This window comes from Motacilla alba, chromosome 4 (assembly GCF_015832195.1).
Source record: "Motacilla alba alba isolate MOTALB_02 chromosome 4, Motacilla_alba_V1.0_pri, whole genome shotgun sequence".
Classification (NCBI taxonomy): domain Eukaryota; kingdom Metazoa; phylum Chordata; class Aves; order Passeriformes; family Motacillidae; genus Motacilla; species Motacilla alba.
The window spans coordinates 71368884-71388881 of NC_052019.1; the positions used below are offsets into that span (position 1 = coordinate 71368884).

At 51.5% G+C, this 19998-nt stretch overlaps 1 protein-coding gene across 1 annotated transcript in view; it reads right to left on the reverse strand.

Moving 5' to 3' along the window:
• Positions 1–10697, reverse strand: part of CCNI (cyclin I) — a 23568-nt gene extending 12871 nt beyond the window's left edge. The window contains exon 1 of the mRNA XM_038134155.1: positions 10215–10697. The gene's annotated coding sequence lies outside the window, so the exon portion shown is untranslated. The remainder of the gene's footprint in view (positions 1–10214) is intronic.
• Between the last annotated feature and the right edge of the window lie 9301 nt (positions 10698–19998).

Sequence of the window (19998 nt, forward strand, 5' to 3'; positions counted from 1 at the left end):
TCCTCATACGAAATACTGATGGCCCTTCCTCGGTTTTGCAGGAAGGAGAGAGTAATTAGCCAACCCCCAAATCACTGGAGACAACACAGGGAAAAATTTCAGGCCATTTTCTTCTGTTGTGACTGATAAACATTCCCACCGTTTACAGCACAAATAAATGGGTTTCACAGGCCTCCGGAACCAGACAAGAGCTTTAGTTACCCGGACCGCCTCTGAGGTTGTTGTCCCTGCGCTGCCTGGGATGGTCAGTGGCCCCAGCAGAGAGCTCGGGTGTCCCCGGAGCCCCGACACACCCAGGGCATCTTGAGTGAGAGCTGCTGCCAACTGCTCTCCCGTTGCCAAGGGCAAAGGAGAGGGGAAAATAACCTTTCCTTTGTGAACTAGGGACCTAATCCAATTGAGGGCTGAGGCACAATAACCTTTATAAGGGAAAAAAGAAGAGGAATGACGCGCTTGAAAGTTTCCCTTGGAGCAAGAGGCTGCGCAGTTTTCCAGCAGAGAGCACAGCCGGGAGCCTGGCCAAGCAGCCCCGGGCCGAATGCAGTTTGCATCTCCATTTACGAAGCTCTCCATCAGATAAACGCTGCCATTGGAAAAAAGCGCCAGCAGGACCGCGAGCAGGCTTCCCAAAGCACAAGGGAGCACGGGCAGAGCAGGCTCTCAGAGGGTGAGGAACAGCAGGGCTGGCACAGCTTCCCAAAATCCAGCACAGGGAGCTCCATGGACTCCTCTCTGCCCACTCGGGACCCGAGCAGCCCAGACAAGCGGCAGCAGCACTGCAGAACCCTGCGGGGAGCAGCACCTCTCACACAAGGGCAGGGCCAGCAGGAGGCCTGAGCCTGCCCCCACAACAAACACCTCCTCCAGCCAGAAAGTTCCCGTGTTTTCCTGCAAGCCAGCCGGAGTCACCCACGGCTGGAGGAACTGCCCAAGCCGGGACAGACACCATGAACTAACACAGCCCAGCTTCCTCCTTCTTTCCCTGATTTACAATTAACCTAACAGGGAGCTGGCTTTTTGGGTTTGGGCTTTTCTCCCTTGTGGTTACTTTGGGAGTTTTTCAACCACTGCTCAAACAGTTCCTAAAGTTCCTAATCTTCACTGGAAGGTCAGCTGGCAGAGCTGAAACCTCCTAAAGAACAGTTGGGGAGTTAATAAAGGAGAAGTGAGCCCAGTAAAGGGGCTGGCTTCGACGCCTCCTGCAAGTCAGATCTCGCTCTGAAATTAAGAGAGTCAAAACCTTGGTGTGGGGTTTTCACTTGTGAGAGGCACAAAAAATCACCTCCTTACCCACGGTAAACACCGAGCTGGTCCATAAAATAAAGATCTCTCATCTCCTAAAGATCTCGCTTTGGTCCAAGTTTACAGCTAACCTGACTCAAAGAAACGCTCTTCAGTTTCCCTGGAGAGATTTTAGGCTGCCAAGTGCTGCAGGCTACAGTTTCCAAAAGCAGTTTCTGCAGGAATAGGGGCAGACAACTCCCTGACCAAATAACACTTCATGGTTCGGGGGGCGCATTTGCGTGGGATGCAAAAGAGAGGAGGTGTTTTTATTTTTAGGCTTTGTAATCGCTCGCAGTGACTATAAAAAGTGCCTCCTGCACACAGAAAATGCTGCTCCAGGAACACACTAGCACTAGAAGGACAAGCTCCTAACACAGCTCCCGATTTTCCTGGCCCCAGTTGCAATTTAACTGTCCCCATACAACTGAATTACAAACAGGACCACTGAAATAATTCAGGGCACTAACAAAAACCTCTTTGGTTCTGATGGTGGCTGGCTGTCTGTTTGCTGGGGGGGGTCGGTTGGTTTGTTTGTTTGCTTTTTAGCACAGCTCATTTTGTAAGCAATTAACAAGATTTCCAGGGCTAGAGACAGCCCAAACCCCACTATCTTTGCTTTGCACATCAGCCCAGGTGGGTGCTCTGAACAAGGGGAGGAACTCCAGCAGAGCTGGAGCACCACACCAATTTCTGCAGACCTCCTACTTTCAGGGAGCAGCAGCCAAATCTGCTTCAGCTTTAGCAGGCACTAATAAAACCTCACAGATGACCTGCACACACATTTCTCTGGGCACCGGGGGGAAGGCGAAGCAGGAGGAAGAGAGGAGGAGACTGAATTCCTCGGAGCTCCAGCCAGCCATCTGTGATTTCAAAGGATCCAAGCCTACCGCTAGCAGAAATGCCTAACTGCAAGTTGTGATTAGAAATTTCGAAGCTGTGGCCGGGGGCTGGGATGGATGTTAATTTTAGTACCTGGGGCTTTCTCCCAGCTTAACTCTTTCCTCACGCCCCGGCAGGGAGGCAGCCTGGAACCCTGTGCTGGCCAGAGGGAAATGCCACAGCACAGCCCGAGGTGACAGCAATAGATGAGCAGCGTGGGCTCAAATCGACTGGTTTGGGACGTAAAAATAAATGGCCAATGGAAACAGCTCCACCGTGTTGTGAGAGAGTAACCATTTTTCAAGCTAAATGGCTGGGCAAAGTAGGTTTGGGAATATAATTCCAAATGTTAACACCTAAGTCAGTGAGCATGTTTGGAGGAACAAACTGCCTTCTGGTCAAATCCCAAGTGCAGAAAGAATTCTCCCCAGGAGCAGCGTTGGTGACTAAGGGCCTGCAGGTGATCTCACACCTTCAACCAGCAGCCCCTCCGAGCCATGCCCAGGCCCAAATTCGGAAAGAGGCAATTTTCTGGAGGCTGGGAGAGGAAGAGGGCCCTTGCCACTTGTCTGTGTGACTCAGCCCGAGCTGCCTCCCACAACCTGGTACAAAGGCAAGGCTGCGAGGTATTTTGGCAGCATCGTTCAGGCGGGCTCATGTACATCACACGCTCGCCACTTCTTTTCCTCCAACCAGATTTTTCCTGGGAGTGCAAATAAAGCTGACCTCATTTTAGTGCCGGTTTTCCAAACAGCTGAATTTTTCCAAACATTTTAAAGGAACCTGCCAGCTAAACCCACGGGTGGAACAGGGAATGCAGAGCAGCGCTTTGATGGGAGGCAGGGGAGGGGTTTTTACGTCTTGTTTTGAAACAGAAATCCCAGGGTCCATTTAGCAGCTAGGAAGGAGGAGCCCTCTGGAAAAGGGCTGCTCCATTAATGGGACCACTTCTGAGAGATCTCTGCTCCCCTTCACCCCCCCAGCCTTGTGGCTGACATCAGGGGTTTGCTGTTTACAGGAAACTTAAAATGGTATTTTCCAAAGTAGGAACTTGTAAAAAACGAGGCAGAAGATGAACTCCTGACTGAACTTTCAGACAATGTCACCATTCTTCCCTCCTGGCGAGATGGGTGTGCTTCCAGACCCATGCCCGCCCCACTCCCCGTGCTAGTGGCTCTGGTAGGAAGGGCCAGAGGAGGAGGAGGAGGTGGAGGTTTGCATTTCCTTTTTGTCTGGCAACTGCCAAGATGAGTCCGTTCGAGCAGCCTTTGCCCAGAAAGGTCTTTGGTCAGTAGCGGCTTAAATATTCCACGGCACAGCTTTCAAGTGGTGCAAACAGGCTGCTTTAATCCCAGCTCTTTTCCCTGCTGCGGCAGCAAGAGAGCAAGCAAACTGTGGATAAAAGGGAAACTCAGGATTCAGCCCTAGGAGAACAGCTCCAGCTGCACACCGTATGTGTTGATACAAAAAAGGAGATGAAACTCTACATATTTTTTCTGAGTTCTGCTCCGAGATTATGGTTTATTTGAACCAAAAAATGGACGGAAAATGTAAATTCCTCACAAGGTTTACAGAAATCAGCCACAGGATAGATTTCAGTAGGAATGGGCCCTGCTATTGTCTGGCAGCAGAGTTTGTCCCAAGGCTCAGGAACAGGTCAGGAATGTGAGCCTTTATTGTGTGAACTGGGGTGTCACGTCAAGGACAGGCAGCCCTCGCCTGGGACAATCACAAGGGTCACGTGGCAAAAAGATGGTGCCATCTTCTTGTTCAGAACTGAAGCGCCAGGCAGAATAAAGCAAAGAGAAACGAGTGCTTGCTGAAATGAGCCCCATTAATTTCATGCTTTTTCCAATGTAAATGACAGATAAATCCGAGGCAGCAATGGCTGAGCCTTGTACAAACTCCCTGTGCACCACTGGCAAAGCAATGAGCAGCTCCCACCGGCCAGTGACCAAGGTTTGCTCGGCAGCCTCAGGGCTCTGCTCAGGGACTCTCTGGATCTTTTGGGGACAAGGCTCAGGAGTACTGGGGAACACCTGCGAACCTCTGAGGAACCTGAGGGCGCTGCTGTCGCTGAGCCACGGAACCCCAGCAGCTCCCAGGGAGCATCAGCAGCTGCCCCTAGTTAGGGAGAGCCAAGCACCCACTCAGCAGCACCTGGGCTAAGCCTATGTAAGAGGCAGCTGAGGCAGCAACAGTGCCTTTTGCCAGAGCTGGTGTGGAGCTGGGCTGCTGTCCCACGGGGCTCTGGCAGCCCTGCTCCAGGATAAGCAGTCTCAGGCATGGTGGTGGCACGCCGCAGGGACATTCCCCCCCACAGAGTGCCCAGGGCTTTGGTCCTGCAGTAAGTTTGGCTGTCTTGGAAGAGACGTGGTGCCAACTGAAGGAGTTCTAGGAGGAAGCGAGCAGGCTGCACAACATCAGAGTTTCAGGGGATAGAGGCAGGATTTTCTCTGGGACTGGCAGCTTGCAGAGGCTCAGCCCCATCCGCAGCAGAGAAGCAGGCGGTGCCCACCCCCACCATGGAGGTAAGTGGAGTGTCTGGGGACAAGGGCAAGGGTGCAAGCGGGTCATTGCCGGCACTGAAAGGAAACCTTCTGCCCCACCTCAAGGTTTATAACTACAGAATAGGCTCAGGGGAGACACAGGATGGGGGATGGATGGAGATGTGGGATGAGATAGGAAGGTATCAAAAAAATAACAACAAATGCTGGGGAAGTGGGCTCCCCTTCAGCATTTGCTTGTAAGCATGGCCATGTCTAAGAAGTTCCATTCTGGAGAAATTCCCCACACCCTTCCTGGTAGGGAGAGCACCCTGGGGGGCTTCCCTGAGGAGTGTGTCTGCTTATGGAGGGCTGTGTGCAGGTGAAAGCACACAGGCTTGGGTCACAGAGCTGTGGTGGGATGGCTCCCGGGACGTGGGAGAGCTGCAGAGGAGGGGTACCGGCCCTGTTGCAAAGAGGAGATGCTGGTGCCTTGGTCCCTGCGGGGACTCCCAAGGACTGTGATGTGTGCAGGCAGAGCACACGGAACCCAGGAGCACCCTGGACCCCCACTGGACCCCCACGCTCCCACAAAGAGGGGCTTGCTGGGACTTGGGAGGGTCAGAGGCTGCCTTAGCTGCAGTGACCACGGGGTAGTGGAGGCAGCTGCGGATGAGGTCAGACAACAGCCAAAGCCCAGCTGGAACTGCGTCTGGCAAGCTGTGGGAGAGACTGAAGGGGCTTGAGTACTTGGGTAGCAAGAAGAAGGCCATGGAAAGTCTGGGCAGGCTGCTGGCTGGAGTAGGGTGTGGATAAGCAGACTCCGAGGTGGATTGCTAGGTGGCTGAATGGTTGTGTGCAGACAGTGGCCATCAGTGATTTTTCTGTCCTGTGAGGGTGATGGAGCTTTGGCCGGGTTGCTCAGGGAGGGAGTGGAGTTTCCATCCTTGGAGGCACTGAAAGAGTGTTGGGAAATGGCACAGAACAACTGGTTTTAGGTGGCCCTGCTCAAGCTGGGGCCTCAGACAAGCTGACCTTCTGAGGTACTTGGCAGCCTCAAGCACCTGGGGATCCCAAGGGCTAAAGCCTCAAAGGAGCCCAGAGCAGCTTGTCTGCTCTTCAGGCAGCAGGAAGGCTTTAAAATTAAAAAAAAAAAAAGGGCAAAGCAAACCTGGCATTATGTAATGTCTCACTGGTAGTCTCCTCAAAGCAACACATGCAGGGCATGATTCACTTCTCCCACCACCAATGTAACTTGGTAGAAATCAACAGTAACTTGAAGGGATTCACTCCAAGGAAAACCAAGCTCCCAAAGTAGGAGGGAGAGCAGTAATTTCATAAAATAGGGCCAGAGGCTTTCAAGCCCATAAAAACTAACTCTCCGGAGGCAAGGGCCAACAGGCATTAAAGCATCATGCAGCACCTTTTGAGCAATATAATCCCCTGAAACCAAATAAATACAATGGCTCTGTGGGCAGAAACGGAGCCAGGATTCAGCAGTACCTCTTTCTGTCTGCCGGCAGCAGTCAGCCATTACCACGGATGAACAGTGATGAAACCCAACAAGTTTATACCCAGTTCAACAGCCACATCCAAAAAATGTCTTAATGGCTTGACTCCTCTTGACAACAGCCAAAGAGAATTCTGTCTGGAAGCCTAAGTGCTCACCAAGGCCAATATTTTGCTTTGTAGATTCTGACTGGCTTCAGGATAAATTAGTGATTACAGCTAATATCAGGATACAGTGTGAGGCAGTAAAAAGAGATAATTACGAGGAAATGAGGAATTATCTGCTGTTGAAACAATAGATCAATTATGAGGTACAGCACAGTAGCTGCAGAGCAGCATTCTTGTGCTCTGAGGGTACTGCCTCCTCTTTCTCATCAACCAAGGAGAACCCACAGTTATAAAGCTTAATTACCCTCCAGGAGCTCGAGCTTGCTGACTAATTAGCCTCTTGTTGAGACAATGCAGGAAAGGATATAATTCCAATTGTCCGCTGAAATGGCACGGCACAGGCACAGTCCTGGCTCTTGCCTGCGTCTTCATCTCTCCTGTCCTACGACAGCCTTGATATACCCACAGTCCTGGAGAACCTAGAGCCGGTCCTGAGCCCAAAATAAACTAAACCCAGAGCGGGGTGCACATGGAGGGCAAGGAAGCAGAGTGTCTGAGGCAGTGTGTACAGCCGCTGGAGCGCTCCTGCTGCCGCTCCCACGGCAGAGTTGGGTGAACCCCGCTTTGCTCCTGCCCTGCGTGCATGGGAGCGCTCACGGGACTCCCACAAATGGGGACTAAGCTGAGCTTGATGGGTCAGCTGCAGTTAGGAGCATGTCAAGGCCAAGATTTACAGTCAGAATCAGTAAAAAGCATCAAGGTTGAAGTCTTCAGGAGCCAAGTTCTTGTCTAACAGACCACAGTAGTCAAGTCACCCCAGCCAAAAAACAGGGTCTCGTGGTGAGCAGTGGAAACCACCAAAAAGGTCCAAAAGCCTCTGGCAGATGGGTTCATCCAGCAGCTCCCACCACCCTGGGCAAGATGTTTGGTGTCGGGGCTGCTGAGCAAGACAGAGTATCTGCAGCAACACGTTATTGATGAGTGAGCTTTCAGAGGAGTTTATGGCACAGCAAGTGCAAATGGCCACTGTGGTTAATGCATGAGTGTTGATAACATTCGCAGTCAGCAAACACACAGGAAGGGAAAATGTCAGACCACATCTGCTTTGTACAGAGACTGGAGACACCTGAGATTTCCTTCCATCTCAATGACTTCACTGTGCTTTTTCGGCTTTTGAGAATGCAGCACAATAACAGCTATTTTCCATGCAGTAGAATCCCCCTTAGAATCCACCTCCCTGCTGGCCAGCCTGGCTTTGCTGCTGCTTCCCCGGAGTGTGCTGCTGGAAAGGTCTTTGGTCAGGGGCTCCTCGGGCCCCACCAAGTCATGGGAGCAGAGGAAAAAAGGCAAATACAGGCAGGTGCCTGGGCAAGTCCTTTTTGGGCACACATTCCACGTACTGCAGGGGAGGAATTCCGATCCCACAGCCGTGTCAAGCTCCATCTGGAGACCGAGGTCTTCCTCACTCACAGTCTGGTCCGGGCTCAGGCAGTCGAGTCCTAAGGATTATCATTTGGCACTCAAAAGATGATGTCTAGTTTTCCTGAGGCCACTGGTCGTGCCTGACCTTTTAAAAATCCCTCAGTGTGGCATATGCTGCAGATGTTTTTATCTATCCCTTCCATCAACCAAGCTCAAATGGATCGTTTCCACTGGTGTGATGCTGAACTTTATTTCCTAAACAGAACAGTGCCTGGTAAAAACACAGTCATTAGACCTGTGCATACAAAATGTTCCCCAAAAGCCAGTTGAGCTTGAGGTCAAGAGTTATTACTGCTTTGACCATTGCATGGCTGCAGGTGTGCAGGGGAAAGAGTCTTCCAGCAGGCCCTGAGGGAGGGCACCATCCACCACAGGGTGGCTGCTGGAGGTCTCATTTCAGTCCCTGCGTGAGGGATGCAAAGAGGCAGGTGAGCACAGGAAGGCTGAGAGTGGAAAACCAAAGGGGCTGTAATTACAGGGCAGATGCTCAAAGCTTGACAAAGCTGTAACCACTTGGACAAAAAGCTTCTCCCAGGGCAGCGACAGGAGCACTGAACAGTGTCACGCTTGGACTGACCCCTGGTTAAACTGATAAATGCAGGCACCTATTACTGGAACCACCAGAAAACAGGGAAACAACTCCTTCACCCACAAACAACGACTGCATCCAAGGGTCACTGTAAGATGGAAGATAGACAGGGCTGGAACCAGGGAAACAGAGCTCCCAAGAGCCAGGCAGAGAGGTGCAGTGCAGCTCCTGCTCACAGCACGGGCTGCAGCCCTGGGACACCCCAAACATGGGACAGCAGCAGCAGAGCCTGGCCCTGGCTGGCATCCAGAGGATGGGATGGGATCTGGACAGAGCAGGGCTCTCCCCACAGGCACTATCAGTGTTTTTAATCAGGGTCCCAGACCAAATCCAGTGCGGGGCTTGGGAATACAGAACAGACACAGCAAAAGCAGCAGCTAGGATCAGTCCTGCCACATCAAACTGTGCCTAAGTTCTGCACAGGGGTGAAGGATAATTAAAACTCAGTGTGTGGGTGTGTATCTATACACACCCCCCCCCATGTGCAAGTTCAGTTCCTGCTGGGGAGAAGCCAAACAATCAGCTTCCCACACCCCACGCCAAGGTCTGTGAGGCTCTGATGAGAGAACAAGCCCTCCTCCTGCCCCACGAGCCAGCCGAACTACTTGAAAACCAAATCTGAATCGTTTGCAGGGACCCAAAATCCAGCCCTCGAGACAAGGAAAAGATGCCACAATTGGGTTTCTGAGAGACAGCCTCACCTTGCCTGACCTGGGCTCCAGGTGCACCTGCACTGGGGCAGAGATGGGGCCACAGCTGCCGCCCCTGCAGCAGAATGGGAGATGCTCCCCTTTGCCAAGTGTGTCACGCACCACTTGCATCTTGCTCACTTTAAACATTTTATTTTAAAAAATCTCACCCTTCTGTCTTTAAAAGGGGCTGTGCTGTGTACGTGCTGTTGTAGTGCACCACAGAAATGTCTAGGAGCAGACAAAGGCTGATGCTGGAATGATTTTTAAATTCAGGCTTGAATCAGCCTGCCATCTAAGATCCTTAAAGAGTGGTAAAATGAGGGATAATGTTCCTTTTTCCCTCCTTCACAGGGTCAAAAGGGGAGGACAGGAAAGCAGGTTTTTCTGGGTACAGTGGGCAAGTTTTTGTGAGAATTTTTTCTGCCACTCTGCTTTCTACCATAGGCACAAAAACCCACGGCAATCTCACTCCCTCCAGTTCACCCCTCTGGAGATGCATTGAGAGCACACAGTGCTGCTCTTCCTTCAAGGAAACTTCTTCCATCACAGCCGGGAGAGCCAAGAGGGAAGCGGGGAGAGAGTGCAGCCCACTTCTGCAAATGAAGTACACAGCGACGAGAGAACAAAACCCAAAACCAGGCGGCCTACAGGGAAGCTGGAGAGAGACTCTTCTTCGGGTACTGTAGGGATAGGACAAGGAGTAATGGGTGCAGATGGAAAGAGGTGAAATTTAGGTTCGTTATTCTGAAGACCATGAGGGTGGTGAGACACTAGAACAGGTTGCCCAAGGGAGGCTGTCAATGTCCCAACCCTGAAAGTGTTCCAAGCCAGGCTGGACAGGGCTTGGAAGAACCTGGTCACCTGGAGGTGTCCTGCCATGGCATAGGGGCTGCACTAAGTCATCTTCAAGGTGCATTCCGGCACCTTAGCACTCTGTGACTGTAAATGCCGCGCGTCGCGCTGTGACCACTGTCACACCCGGGGGCAGAGATGCGCTGCCGAGCCCTGCAGGGGACGGGACAGGGACCCGCCGGCCACCGCACCCTCAGGGGCACACAAAGCACCGCCGGCAGGATGCTTTGCGCGCCTTCTCTCTGCGCCTGAACAAATCCCAGCGTCTGTAAGTACGGCGCTGCCCGGCACGCCCCGCGCAGCCCCGATCCCCCGTCCCCCCGCGGCTCTCACCTCCCCTGCGCGGCGGCGGGGTGCCCGGCGGGGCCCGGCCATCAGCACCCCATGGCGGGGCGGCGGCGCCGGGGCTCCTCGGCGGCGCTTCAGCACCGTGCGGGGCCCATGCCCGGGGCGGCGGCGGCGGCGGCCGGCGGGCTCCTCATGTCGCCATGACGGGAGCGGGAAGGGTGAGGGGGAGAAACTGGGGGGACGAGGGGAGGGTGGGGGGGGTCAGGCGGGCCGCCGCCGCGCGGGAAGGGGAGGGAGGGGGGGTTAAATTAAAATAAAATAAAATAAAAACGAAAAGGGAGGGGAGGGGAGCGAGAGGCAGCCCGCAGCCAGCCGCTTCCCGGGGGGTTCGGGGAGGGGAAGGGGGGGAGGGAGAAAGAAGCGCCGGCGAGGCGGCGCGAGCGCGCCTCAGCGCGGAACCGCCTCGCCTCAGCGCCGCCGGCCGCGGACAAAGCCCCGCGTCAGGGATGCGGGAGGCCGGCGGCGGCTGGAGGCGGCTCTCTCCCTTCCCCGTTCTCCCGTCCCGGTTCACCCCCTCCCGGTTCTCCCCCCCGGCCCGGTGGCTGTGAACGAGGGCGGGGGAGGGGGACGGGACAGCGGGGACTCTTTTCCCTGGCGGAAGCACCGCGCGGCGGCGGCGGCTCGCGCGGTGGCGTCTGCGGCGCGTGCGCGGCTCCGTGAGGGCGCGGGGTTGGGAGGGGGGGGGGGGGGCTCCGGGCGTTTAAAAGTGGCTTTTAAAACCCTGGCGAAGCCACGGCGGAAGGTGTTTCTTTCTGAGTTAATTGTGAGGAAGCCCCGAGTTGTGCCGATCCTCGGCGACAGTGTCAGGGTGTCGCCTGTTCCTTGCGCATCCCGTGTTTCCCAGGCTGTGTGTGCTGGAACAGAGCTTGCCTGTGTTATCCCTGGTGATCCCTTGTTTACTGCGCTGCAAAATGTAAGCTGGGATTTGCCCTGGTCTTCATTTACTTCCTTAGGCCTTCCCCGGCACGGAGGCCTGCAGCACTGTCCTTTTCCTTGTTTCCAGGCTGTGTCTGGCATTCCCACTGACAGCACAAGATGCCTGAAGTGCTGTGGAAGCTGAGCTGTTGTCTCATAGCTCCGTTTATGCCCTGAGAACTGGACAAGCTTTTGAGTGTTTAAGTCGTTTTGTAACCTGAGCCTTTTTTTTTTTTAATTTTTAATTTTAAATTAATTTGGAGCTGTGTTACAATACTGAGCAGCAAAGACCAGGAAAAGAATAAATACTTGGCATGCAAATCCTGGCACAGTGATGAGTGTCAGAATCTTGCCGCACCACCAGAGGTTGAAATGAGGAGATAAAAGCAAGAAGTTCAGAGCAAAGGCAAATTGTTTTCTTTAAACTCCTTCCAGTATCTGTAGTTACTGGCTGTTCAGACAGCACACAAAGGAGGATTTCCTCTGGAGATAATAAGCACAGTGACATAAATCATTGAGAGAGAACAGAGAATTTTTTTTTCTCTTCATTTTCCAGCAAATTAACTGAAGCAGTTTGCTAAAAATTCATCCATGTCAAGCCTTTTTTAACCCCTTCCCTAGTAACACGTAAGACTGAAATGAAAGGCTGTTTTTGCTGCAGAAGCTCCTCCATGCACAGGGTGAACTGTTCTTCAAATCCAAGCCTGCCGTGTGCTGCTCCCTTCCATTTTTATTTATTTTTATCTTGAAACAGAATATGACTTTCAGAAGGTGTAGAGAAGGGCAAGTCCTGCTGGAATTTTATCTCGCTTTCACAATTCCACTCTAGGTCTTCTGGGTCTCGTTGCCTAAGAGCCAGTGTTTCAGAAGTCTGTGAAGCTGTGGCAGCTTTCCCAAATCCCAGTGGTAGTTTGTGGCGGTGACCACAACCAAGGGATTTAGTGGCACTGCTGGGAAGGAGATGGAGCATCAGCTCCATGTGTTTGGGCCTCTTTTGCAGGAGAGATGGAGAGAGGCAATAGGGCTTTGTGCTGACAGCCGTGGCACAGATTGCCCACAGAAGCTGTGGCTGCCTCTGGATCCCTGCAAGTGTCCGGGGCCAGGCTGGACGGGGCTTGGAGCACCCTGGGACAGCGGGAGGTGTCCCTGCCCATGGCAGGGGGTAGGACTGGAATCATCTTGAAGGTCCCTGCCAACCAGGGATGCAAAGGTTTGTGGTGATTTTCATACCCACCCAACTTAGGTGCGCTCCAAGTTCAGCTCGGGGAGTTCAAATCACACGGCAGCCTCCGAGCAAGGGGAAACTCACCTTCGTGCCAGGCAGGTTGTGAGGCTGCATTAAAATAGTTTAAGCTCCAAGAAATCAAGGAGCTATTTGAATATCCCAAGGAGCTGCAAGCATGCAGGCTTATAAAAATAACTTGGAAAAAAATAAAAATAACAGCTGAACTGTTTGGGTTCAGCTGCTGAAGTCCCCTCTGTGACAGAGCACGGCCAGCGATCCCTGGAGTTAGCGCCGTGTTTGTGCTCCAGCCATTACATAACTTATCTATATTTATTGCCAACCTGTGATCCTTCGAGTAGCAAGCAGGCTTTGATCAGCCCAGAGGAGACAATTTTCATGTTGGTTTAAAAAACAAAACCTTAAAAAAAAAAAAAAAAAAGGGGGGAGACAGACTCTGAGGATTTCTCGATTTTCCAAAAGCTGAAAAGAAAGTTCAACTCAGTTTTCTTTGTGAGAGGGACAGCTTGAAAATGTGGACTGTTGGGGAAAGCAGCAGAAGGAAACAAGGAGAACCCTAAAATCATGGTTTCTGGTGAAATTACCTGACGAGGTTTTGCTCAGCTTCCAGGGAGTAAGTGCTTCTCAAGGCAAAATTATCAGCACAAAGGACCTCTCCCAGGGGAATGAGATGGGGTTTGAGCGCTCAACTGTCGCGTCTCTGTGAAAACTGCACTACACAAAATCACTAGTAGTTTTTAAAAAACCTTCGCTTTTTTTTTTTGGTGCAATGGATCAGTCTATGGAATGCTGTTTTTCCGAGCAAGCAGTGTGGAAATCCGTATACACAAATTATTAGGCTATTCCACCTGAGGGGTACATCAGCTCTGCTTGTTCCTACAGGCAATAATTAGCTGCCCTTTGGGGGAAAAAATTAAAAAAAAAAAACCCCAAACCGGTATTCTGCAAGAATGTGGCAAAGGAAAAAAGGAAACTAGATGCAGGCTCCTTCATTTCTCGGAGCTTAAACGTAGCTTTCCATTGCAGCTGTCAAGGAAGGCTGCTGGCCTTACAGGGCACCACCAGTGGAATGACAGGAGTGTCAGCTCGAGTGGAACATCTCCACAAAGGCCTCTCAGGACTCTGTGTAGCTGTTCCCACCCTGCTCTTCCTACCAGCAGGAATTTAAATTATTTACTGGGAAAACAAGCCCTTGTCTTTGAGCTGCACAAGAGTCTCTTCCTATCTGTTCCCAGCATGGAGCTCCTCAAAACACCAGGACACAGTTCTGCTTTCATCCAGAACAGTCAAATACGTGCTCACATTTAGCAAATGAAGCACCTCTTTCACCTCACTCAGTGATTAATTCTGAGAGGGGAGCTGCAGACACTAAATTAACCTTGTTACCTGATTTAGTTTTACTAAATAAACAGCCCCATAATGTGATTTTCTCAGCCAGAGCTGCTATTTTCTGCCGTTTGCTCGGCTCTTTGGAACGTGTGCCGTTCCGGCTCCATTTCATTTAACTTGGTGACAGTAATCTCTTCAGACTGTCCCCTTCACCCTGGGAATGCCACCAGTAAATCCATCATTCTTCCCAGAAAATAGATTATTAATTGGAAACACGTGCAAGAACGCCAACAGCGACACCAATGTGCCTCCTCCTGAGCAGCGTTCCCAGTTTTACCTTGTCAGTATTGGCAGAGTGGTGGCATTGAGTACAGCTTTTCTTCCATTTTTCCCTTCCAACACATAAACATTCCTTGATTTTCTCACTTTTTAAAAGGCAGTCCACGTTGATTACCTGGCTGTGGCTGCGCTTTCCTGTCAAGATCAATATTTATAATGGGATGGTTTGTGTCCTGGGGAGTTGATATCGGCACCGCAGGAGTTTATAACATTACAAAAAGAATCGCGTTGCTGTGACGGTTGTAGGTGTGCCTTTCCCAATGGATAACTTGCGCTTCTCTGTGTGGATCAGGATCACGTTCGCTGCTGGTGCATCTGAGAAAGCCTGTCTGGATGATTCCTTCTGGCAGGGAGCAGCAGTGTGTGAGCGAAACGTGCCTGGATGCGGTATCCCGAGACAGAACTATGCTGGCAATGTTCCTGCAGCTGTTCCTTGGGAAACATCTGTGGGGCTGGGCTGGAGCTTTGTGCATCTCCGTTCACCCCTCTCGGAGCAGTCCGTCTCCTGAAACAGAGGTGCAAATTACTGGGGAAGAGGAGCAGGCCACTATGTCCCAGTGCAATGACTAAAGGCTGTTCTTTGGAAAGCAAGGGGGGAAATGGAATACTCCTTACTGGTATGGGGATAAGGGCAGCAGGCTCCGCAAGACTTGCAGAATTCCAGCTGCCTGTTATTTCAGTACGAACAACCGATCCACTGGAGTGAAACTTTGCACATTTACAGCTGGAAAAACCCTTCCATCTGTGATAGTCTGTGTTGGTGTTGGCCGATAAAGAGAATTGTATACTGGCTGATGCCATCTCATAATTAGTGATTATCCCTGTGCCAAGTGTAGAAGACATTGTCCCAAGATTTCAGTTTTTGCAAAAGACATACAAGAATTTAAGACAGCCTGGGAAAGGAGAGAAAGGAGTATTTTGTGAGATAATTAAGGGACTTCTCATCTTTTATGGAAAATGGCATGTTAAATTAGAAAATGGGTGTAAAATCATGACATAAATTTAGAATATCCAGTCCTTGTAGCTGAATGCTTCCTAGCAAATCATTTTACTCAGCAGTTGCCTGGTTCTACAGGCAGGAAGGTGACTGCCTTTATTTTTTCCCTTGGTTTAACTTTTAATGACTAATTTAAATTCCATTTATGCAGAATCCCTGTGATTTTGAAAACGCCTCCCGAAATTATGCAGAACCACCTTTCTAAAAAAAAAAAAACCCAACAAAAAACCAACAAAACTTTCCAAAGCCTTAAGTACAACGCTGCCTAGAATTATCCTGTCAATTATATAAAAGAACCCACTTAAAGTAAGTGACAAAAATACGCAGCGAGTTAAATGCACCTTCCAGTCACACACGGTTATTAAAGGAGGCCTCTGAGCCAGCTGCTGGTTGTGTGGTCATGCTTTGACAAGCGCGAGGCTATTGAAACACACAGCTGCCTTTCAGACGACTTGAGTCGCGCTGGAGGCAGGTTATTGCCGTTTGCTGGCATTCCCTGGGCTCCTGCAAGGTTCCCTGTGCAGGACGGAGCCACAAAAGGCAGCAAGTGGGGTTTTGTTAGGCCTGGAGATGCAGCGTGGGTTTCTGACAGGAGAGTGAGTGGGAGCCAGCAGGACTAAGACAAAGGGTGATACCTGCATCCACCCCCAACAGAAACCATGAATAATTGCAGTCGCTGGGCAAGTCCTGGAATGTGTCACAGATCTGGAGTCTGTCCTGCTCCCTTCCTGTTTCTCAGTGGCCGTGGAGTGAGGTTTGAACGAGGTGGGGCAGCTATGACCCGCGAGCGACAGAGCTGCCGGTGGTGTTGCCGTGGCCCTGGTGAAGCCACCAGGAGTGCCTTCCTTCGGGCTGTCTCTCCATGAGGGTTTGCACTGGGGGCAAGGCTCCTCCTTCCCCTCCTCCTGCCAGAGCCATTTCTAAACCCTCTGAAACGAGATTTGATGATCCTAAAAAAAACAGCTTGTGCTGCACTCGTGCTGTGTTTGCTCTTGAGCGCTTTCTGGATCTTTCCAGCTCTGTGTGTGGAGAGAGGCCTCCATGACAACACAGGCAGAGCGTCGGGTTCAGCACAGAGCCAGCTCACTCTGTAGCCTTTTCCTCCTGCTCTGCTGGTGTCAGGGATCAGGAAATTCTCTGCTTCCCAGCGTGGTATACGTGGGCTCGCTCAGAGCTGTGACATAACAGCCAGGGGCCTGTCCCTGGTGTTATTTCGGGAACTGAATCCTTTTGTGTCTGTGAAAATTCCCAGTGAAGACTTGGAATTTCCTTCAAGAATCGGGGTTTTAGCACTGCATGCAATTTAGTTTTTAGCTGTGCTTTACAAGTTTTTTGCCAGCTACTGGGAATAAGAACGTGTTCTAAGAAAGAAACTGCTTCCCAGCAGGTTTTTGGACTTGTCTCTTTTAGGACACTCCTCCTGGGAGTCTTGTCCCAGGACTGTGGTGCAGCTGTGCTGGTATAGGGGTTCTTATATCAATAAGGCAGCTGTTATTTTCGGTAAACCAAGTGCTGTCAGTACTTGGCTGATTTATTTGAGTTATAACAGAGATTCTGTCCTAAACTTAATAAGTTTCCATTGATTTGTGCTTGGGTTTTGTCTGCTCAAAATACTTTGTGCTCTGAGTTTCCTGAGCGAATACGCTGGGTTTCTCTGTTCTGCCCCCTCCCTTCCTTATTCCAGCAGCTGCTTGGAACTCGGGGTGTGGTCTCTGCGAGAGGCGCTGTCACTGCTCCTCTCTGGGTTTGTCCAGTGAATCTCTTCCCTAACACCAAGCTCCGTTTAATCTCTTAGCGGGATGCCTTGCTCTCCTTTGGTCTCGTAGGCAGCACGCGATAAATCTGAATAAACGCGTTTCTTTATGAATGCTGAACTCGCTTTCCAGGAGCGCCAGGTGAGCGGTGTGGAATTACACTCCTCTGGGCAGACAGGAGCTGGACCAGAGGAAACACTGCTCCCATGGCTACTGCAGGATCGAATGCCACTTTCCCTCAGGGGCTGCTGTCTGGGGAACAGAGTTTAAACTCTGACAGATTTATGAATCATTTCATCTCCTAGACTTGCTCCTTCCCAAAGGGCCTGGTGAGGGGAAGCTCATGCCAAGGTTTTGATAGCTTTTATCCCCAAGGCGCTGCTCCCATTGCTCTTGAAGCAACAGAATCTGTGAATTGTTTCAGGTGGAGCCTTAATAGGTGTTTTCTAATATGTGTGTTTTGTATAAAAACACTGCTCTCTGACCGCTGCCTTCCAGGTGTCCTCCACACCAGAATAACAGGGTATGGAGCATTCTAAGGGGCGCTTGGATTAATTAGGGGCTGCAAATTGTGTGGAGCTCTTCGAGTAAGTGGCTCAAGGGAGCTGTTGTTCCAAGTGACCCCTGTTTTTCCTCCGTGGGTGTCCAGAGTGGGAAGACAATGGCCGTGTCTGGAGCGTTAATTACTCTGTGTCCCTTAGTCACCGTGGTTTGTAATCCTATTGAGGTGTGGAAATCCACATGCCACAGGGCCCAATCAACACCTCTGTATCATCCCCTGCCAGTCAATACACAGCCCTTAGCCACCCAGAACCGTTCCTGGGGAGCTGCTCTGGGCATGCCTGGACAAGTTTTGCCCGGCCATATTGGAAGGTAGTTTAGCCAGGCTGCTCACAATAATCCCTGTTTCATAGGATGTGCATCTCAGGGTTCCCAAAGAATGTCAGGAAGGAATTGCAGCTCTGTAAAGCACGTTACAGAGGAGGTAAATTGTGTTTCCTCAGAATGCTGGAAACACTTCTCATTCTCCCCCCACATTCTCACTTCCCTGAATCCCAAATAAGCAGCACATTGAAAGAAAATTATTCCTTGCATAAGGGAAAAAATAGAAAACAACAACAGATTTTGTTCGCTGACCTCAGCATGACTCCTCCTTTGCCCACAACACTCCATTGTTCTGCCAGGTCCAGACAGCACAGGGAGCAGACTCATTTGGCCTGTTTTTAATCCCAAAGGTGCAGTCCATCACTTATATTAAGGATCCTTGGGGTTTGCTTGGGGTTTTTTTTGTTTGTTTTCTTTTTCCCTTGATCCTGCTGAGCTGTTTTCAACTAGTGAGTTAATATTGAGGAACAAAGATAGGGCAGTGATCCCTCGCTCCTAACCTGGGAAACGAGCCATGCTCTGATAAGAGATTCCCCCCTTAGGCTACCTGAGATATGAGGGATAATTTTTCAGAGTGTTCTGTTAGGTTGAAATTAGTAAAGGGAAAGGAATGTTTGTGTTCAAGCAGGTATCTGAATTGCTACTTGTGGAGCTGTCATCCCCTGTGCTTACAAAATGAGCCCCTTTTTTTGTCCTTTGAGGTAAACTGGAATGTGTGTTCCGCTACGTGCTTTCGTACAGGAGGAAGAACATCCCTGCTCCATCTCTGTGATAGCAAGATACACTTTGGAATGTGGGGAAGAAAAGAAGGGAGCAACTGCTAAGGGGATTTGAGTGCCACAGACTGGAGCCGAGAGACTCATCCCGTAAACATGACCTGAGTGATGTCACTGCCTGCAGCCTGTCGGAAGTCGGTTCCATTAACGGCAGTTGTTCAAACCGCAGCAGGTCCATGTCTCAAAGCAGCTTTTATCCTCCCCAGAAATCAGTCTGTGTGATGGGAGGGATGGTCGGCTGGATCTGCTGGTGCCTACAGGAACTCCAGCCCACGTCAGGAACACCCTGAGGAAAAGTCGCGCGTGTTTCCAGCAATCTCGGAGTCCTCGGCATCAAAATAAACTTGAGGGGAGTGTTGGCCGTCATCACTGGCACTGCAGCCAGGGACTGTGCCTCGAAATAGAGCTTGGCAGAGCCCAGCGCTGCTGATGGCTCGGTGGAGAAGGCGGATTTACTTTTCCAGCCTGTGACATTTCATAAACATTTTCTGTTTGTTGGAGCTGCGGAGCCTCAGCAGGTCAAACCCGGCACTAATCTGCTGGAGTCACCTCCCCAGACTTTTGTCTCCAGTGTGTACACATGTCCGATTGCTGCACTTTGGGTTTGTCCCGGGACATTTATCCCTTTGTGTTTGTCCACGAGCACGTTGGAACAGACCCACAAAGCCTCCGGACAATTATTTATTTTGTTTTATCTGGTCCTGAGGACTCCATTAAGCTAAGAAGCACTTTGATGCAGCCTTTGACTTAGGGGGTTGATCCACCACCTCCTTCCTGACCCATTGGGCCTTCAATTCATTCCACAGGAAGGACAGTGTGGAAGTGCACATCCCAAAATCACCGCAACACCGGGCTGCACACAAATCTCAGGATGAAGTAGGACACGGGAGGGGTTTTAAATCCAGACGGGTCTTTGGAGCCCTCAAGGAACAGCATGGGGAGAGTCCCGCAGAGATACACGAAGAGTTTGGCCCACGGGGGCTGAGCATCCTCAGGCTGCTCCCGTCAGTTCAGTGTTCATCTTTATCCTGGATCGGGACACGGGAGTGCTGTGGGGACACGGGATGTTGTGGGACAGGCGGTGTGGGGACGCGGGAGCGCTGAGGGGACACGGGATGTTGTGGGACAGGCGGTGTGGGGACACGGGAGCGCTGAGGGGACACGGGAGGGCTGAGGGACAGTCGGTGTGGGGACACGGAAGCTCTGAGGGACGGGCGCTGTGGGGACACGGGAGCGCTGAGGCACTTGAGGGTGAGCGCTATCCCCCCCAACCTCCACCATCGCCTCAGAGCGCGCGCGCGCGGGCTCGCCGCGGTTGCCAGGGCTCGGAGCACTGGGCGGGGCGGAGGCAGAACTCGGCTGGCCAATCAGGACAGAGCCGGCCTCGGCCGGTGGCCAATCGCCGCCGGTAAACAACACGCCCCTCCGCGAGGCGGGGAAAGGGCGGGGCGAGCGGCGCCGCTGGCCAATCAGGGGCCGGGAAGCGCGGGCCAATCCGAGCGCGGGAGGGTTTGGGCGGTCTTTTCAAAAC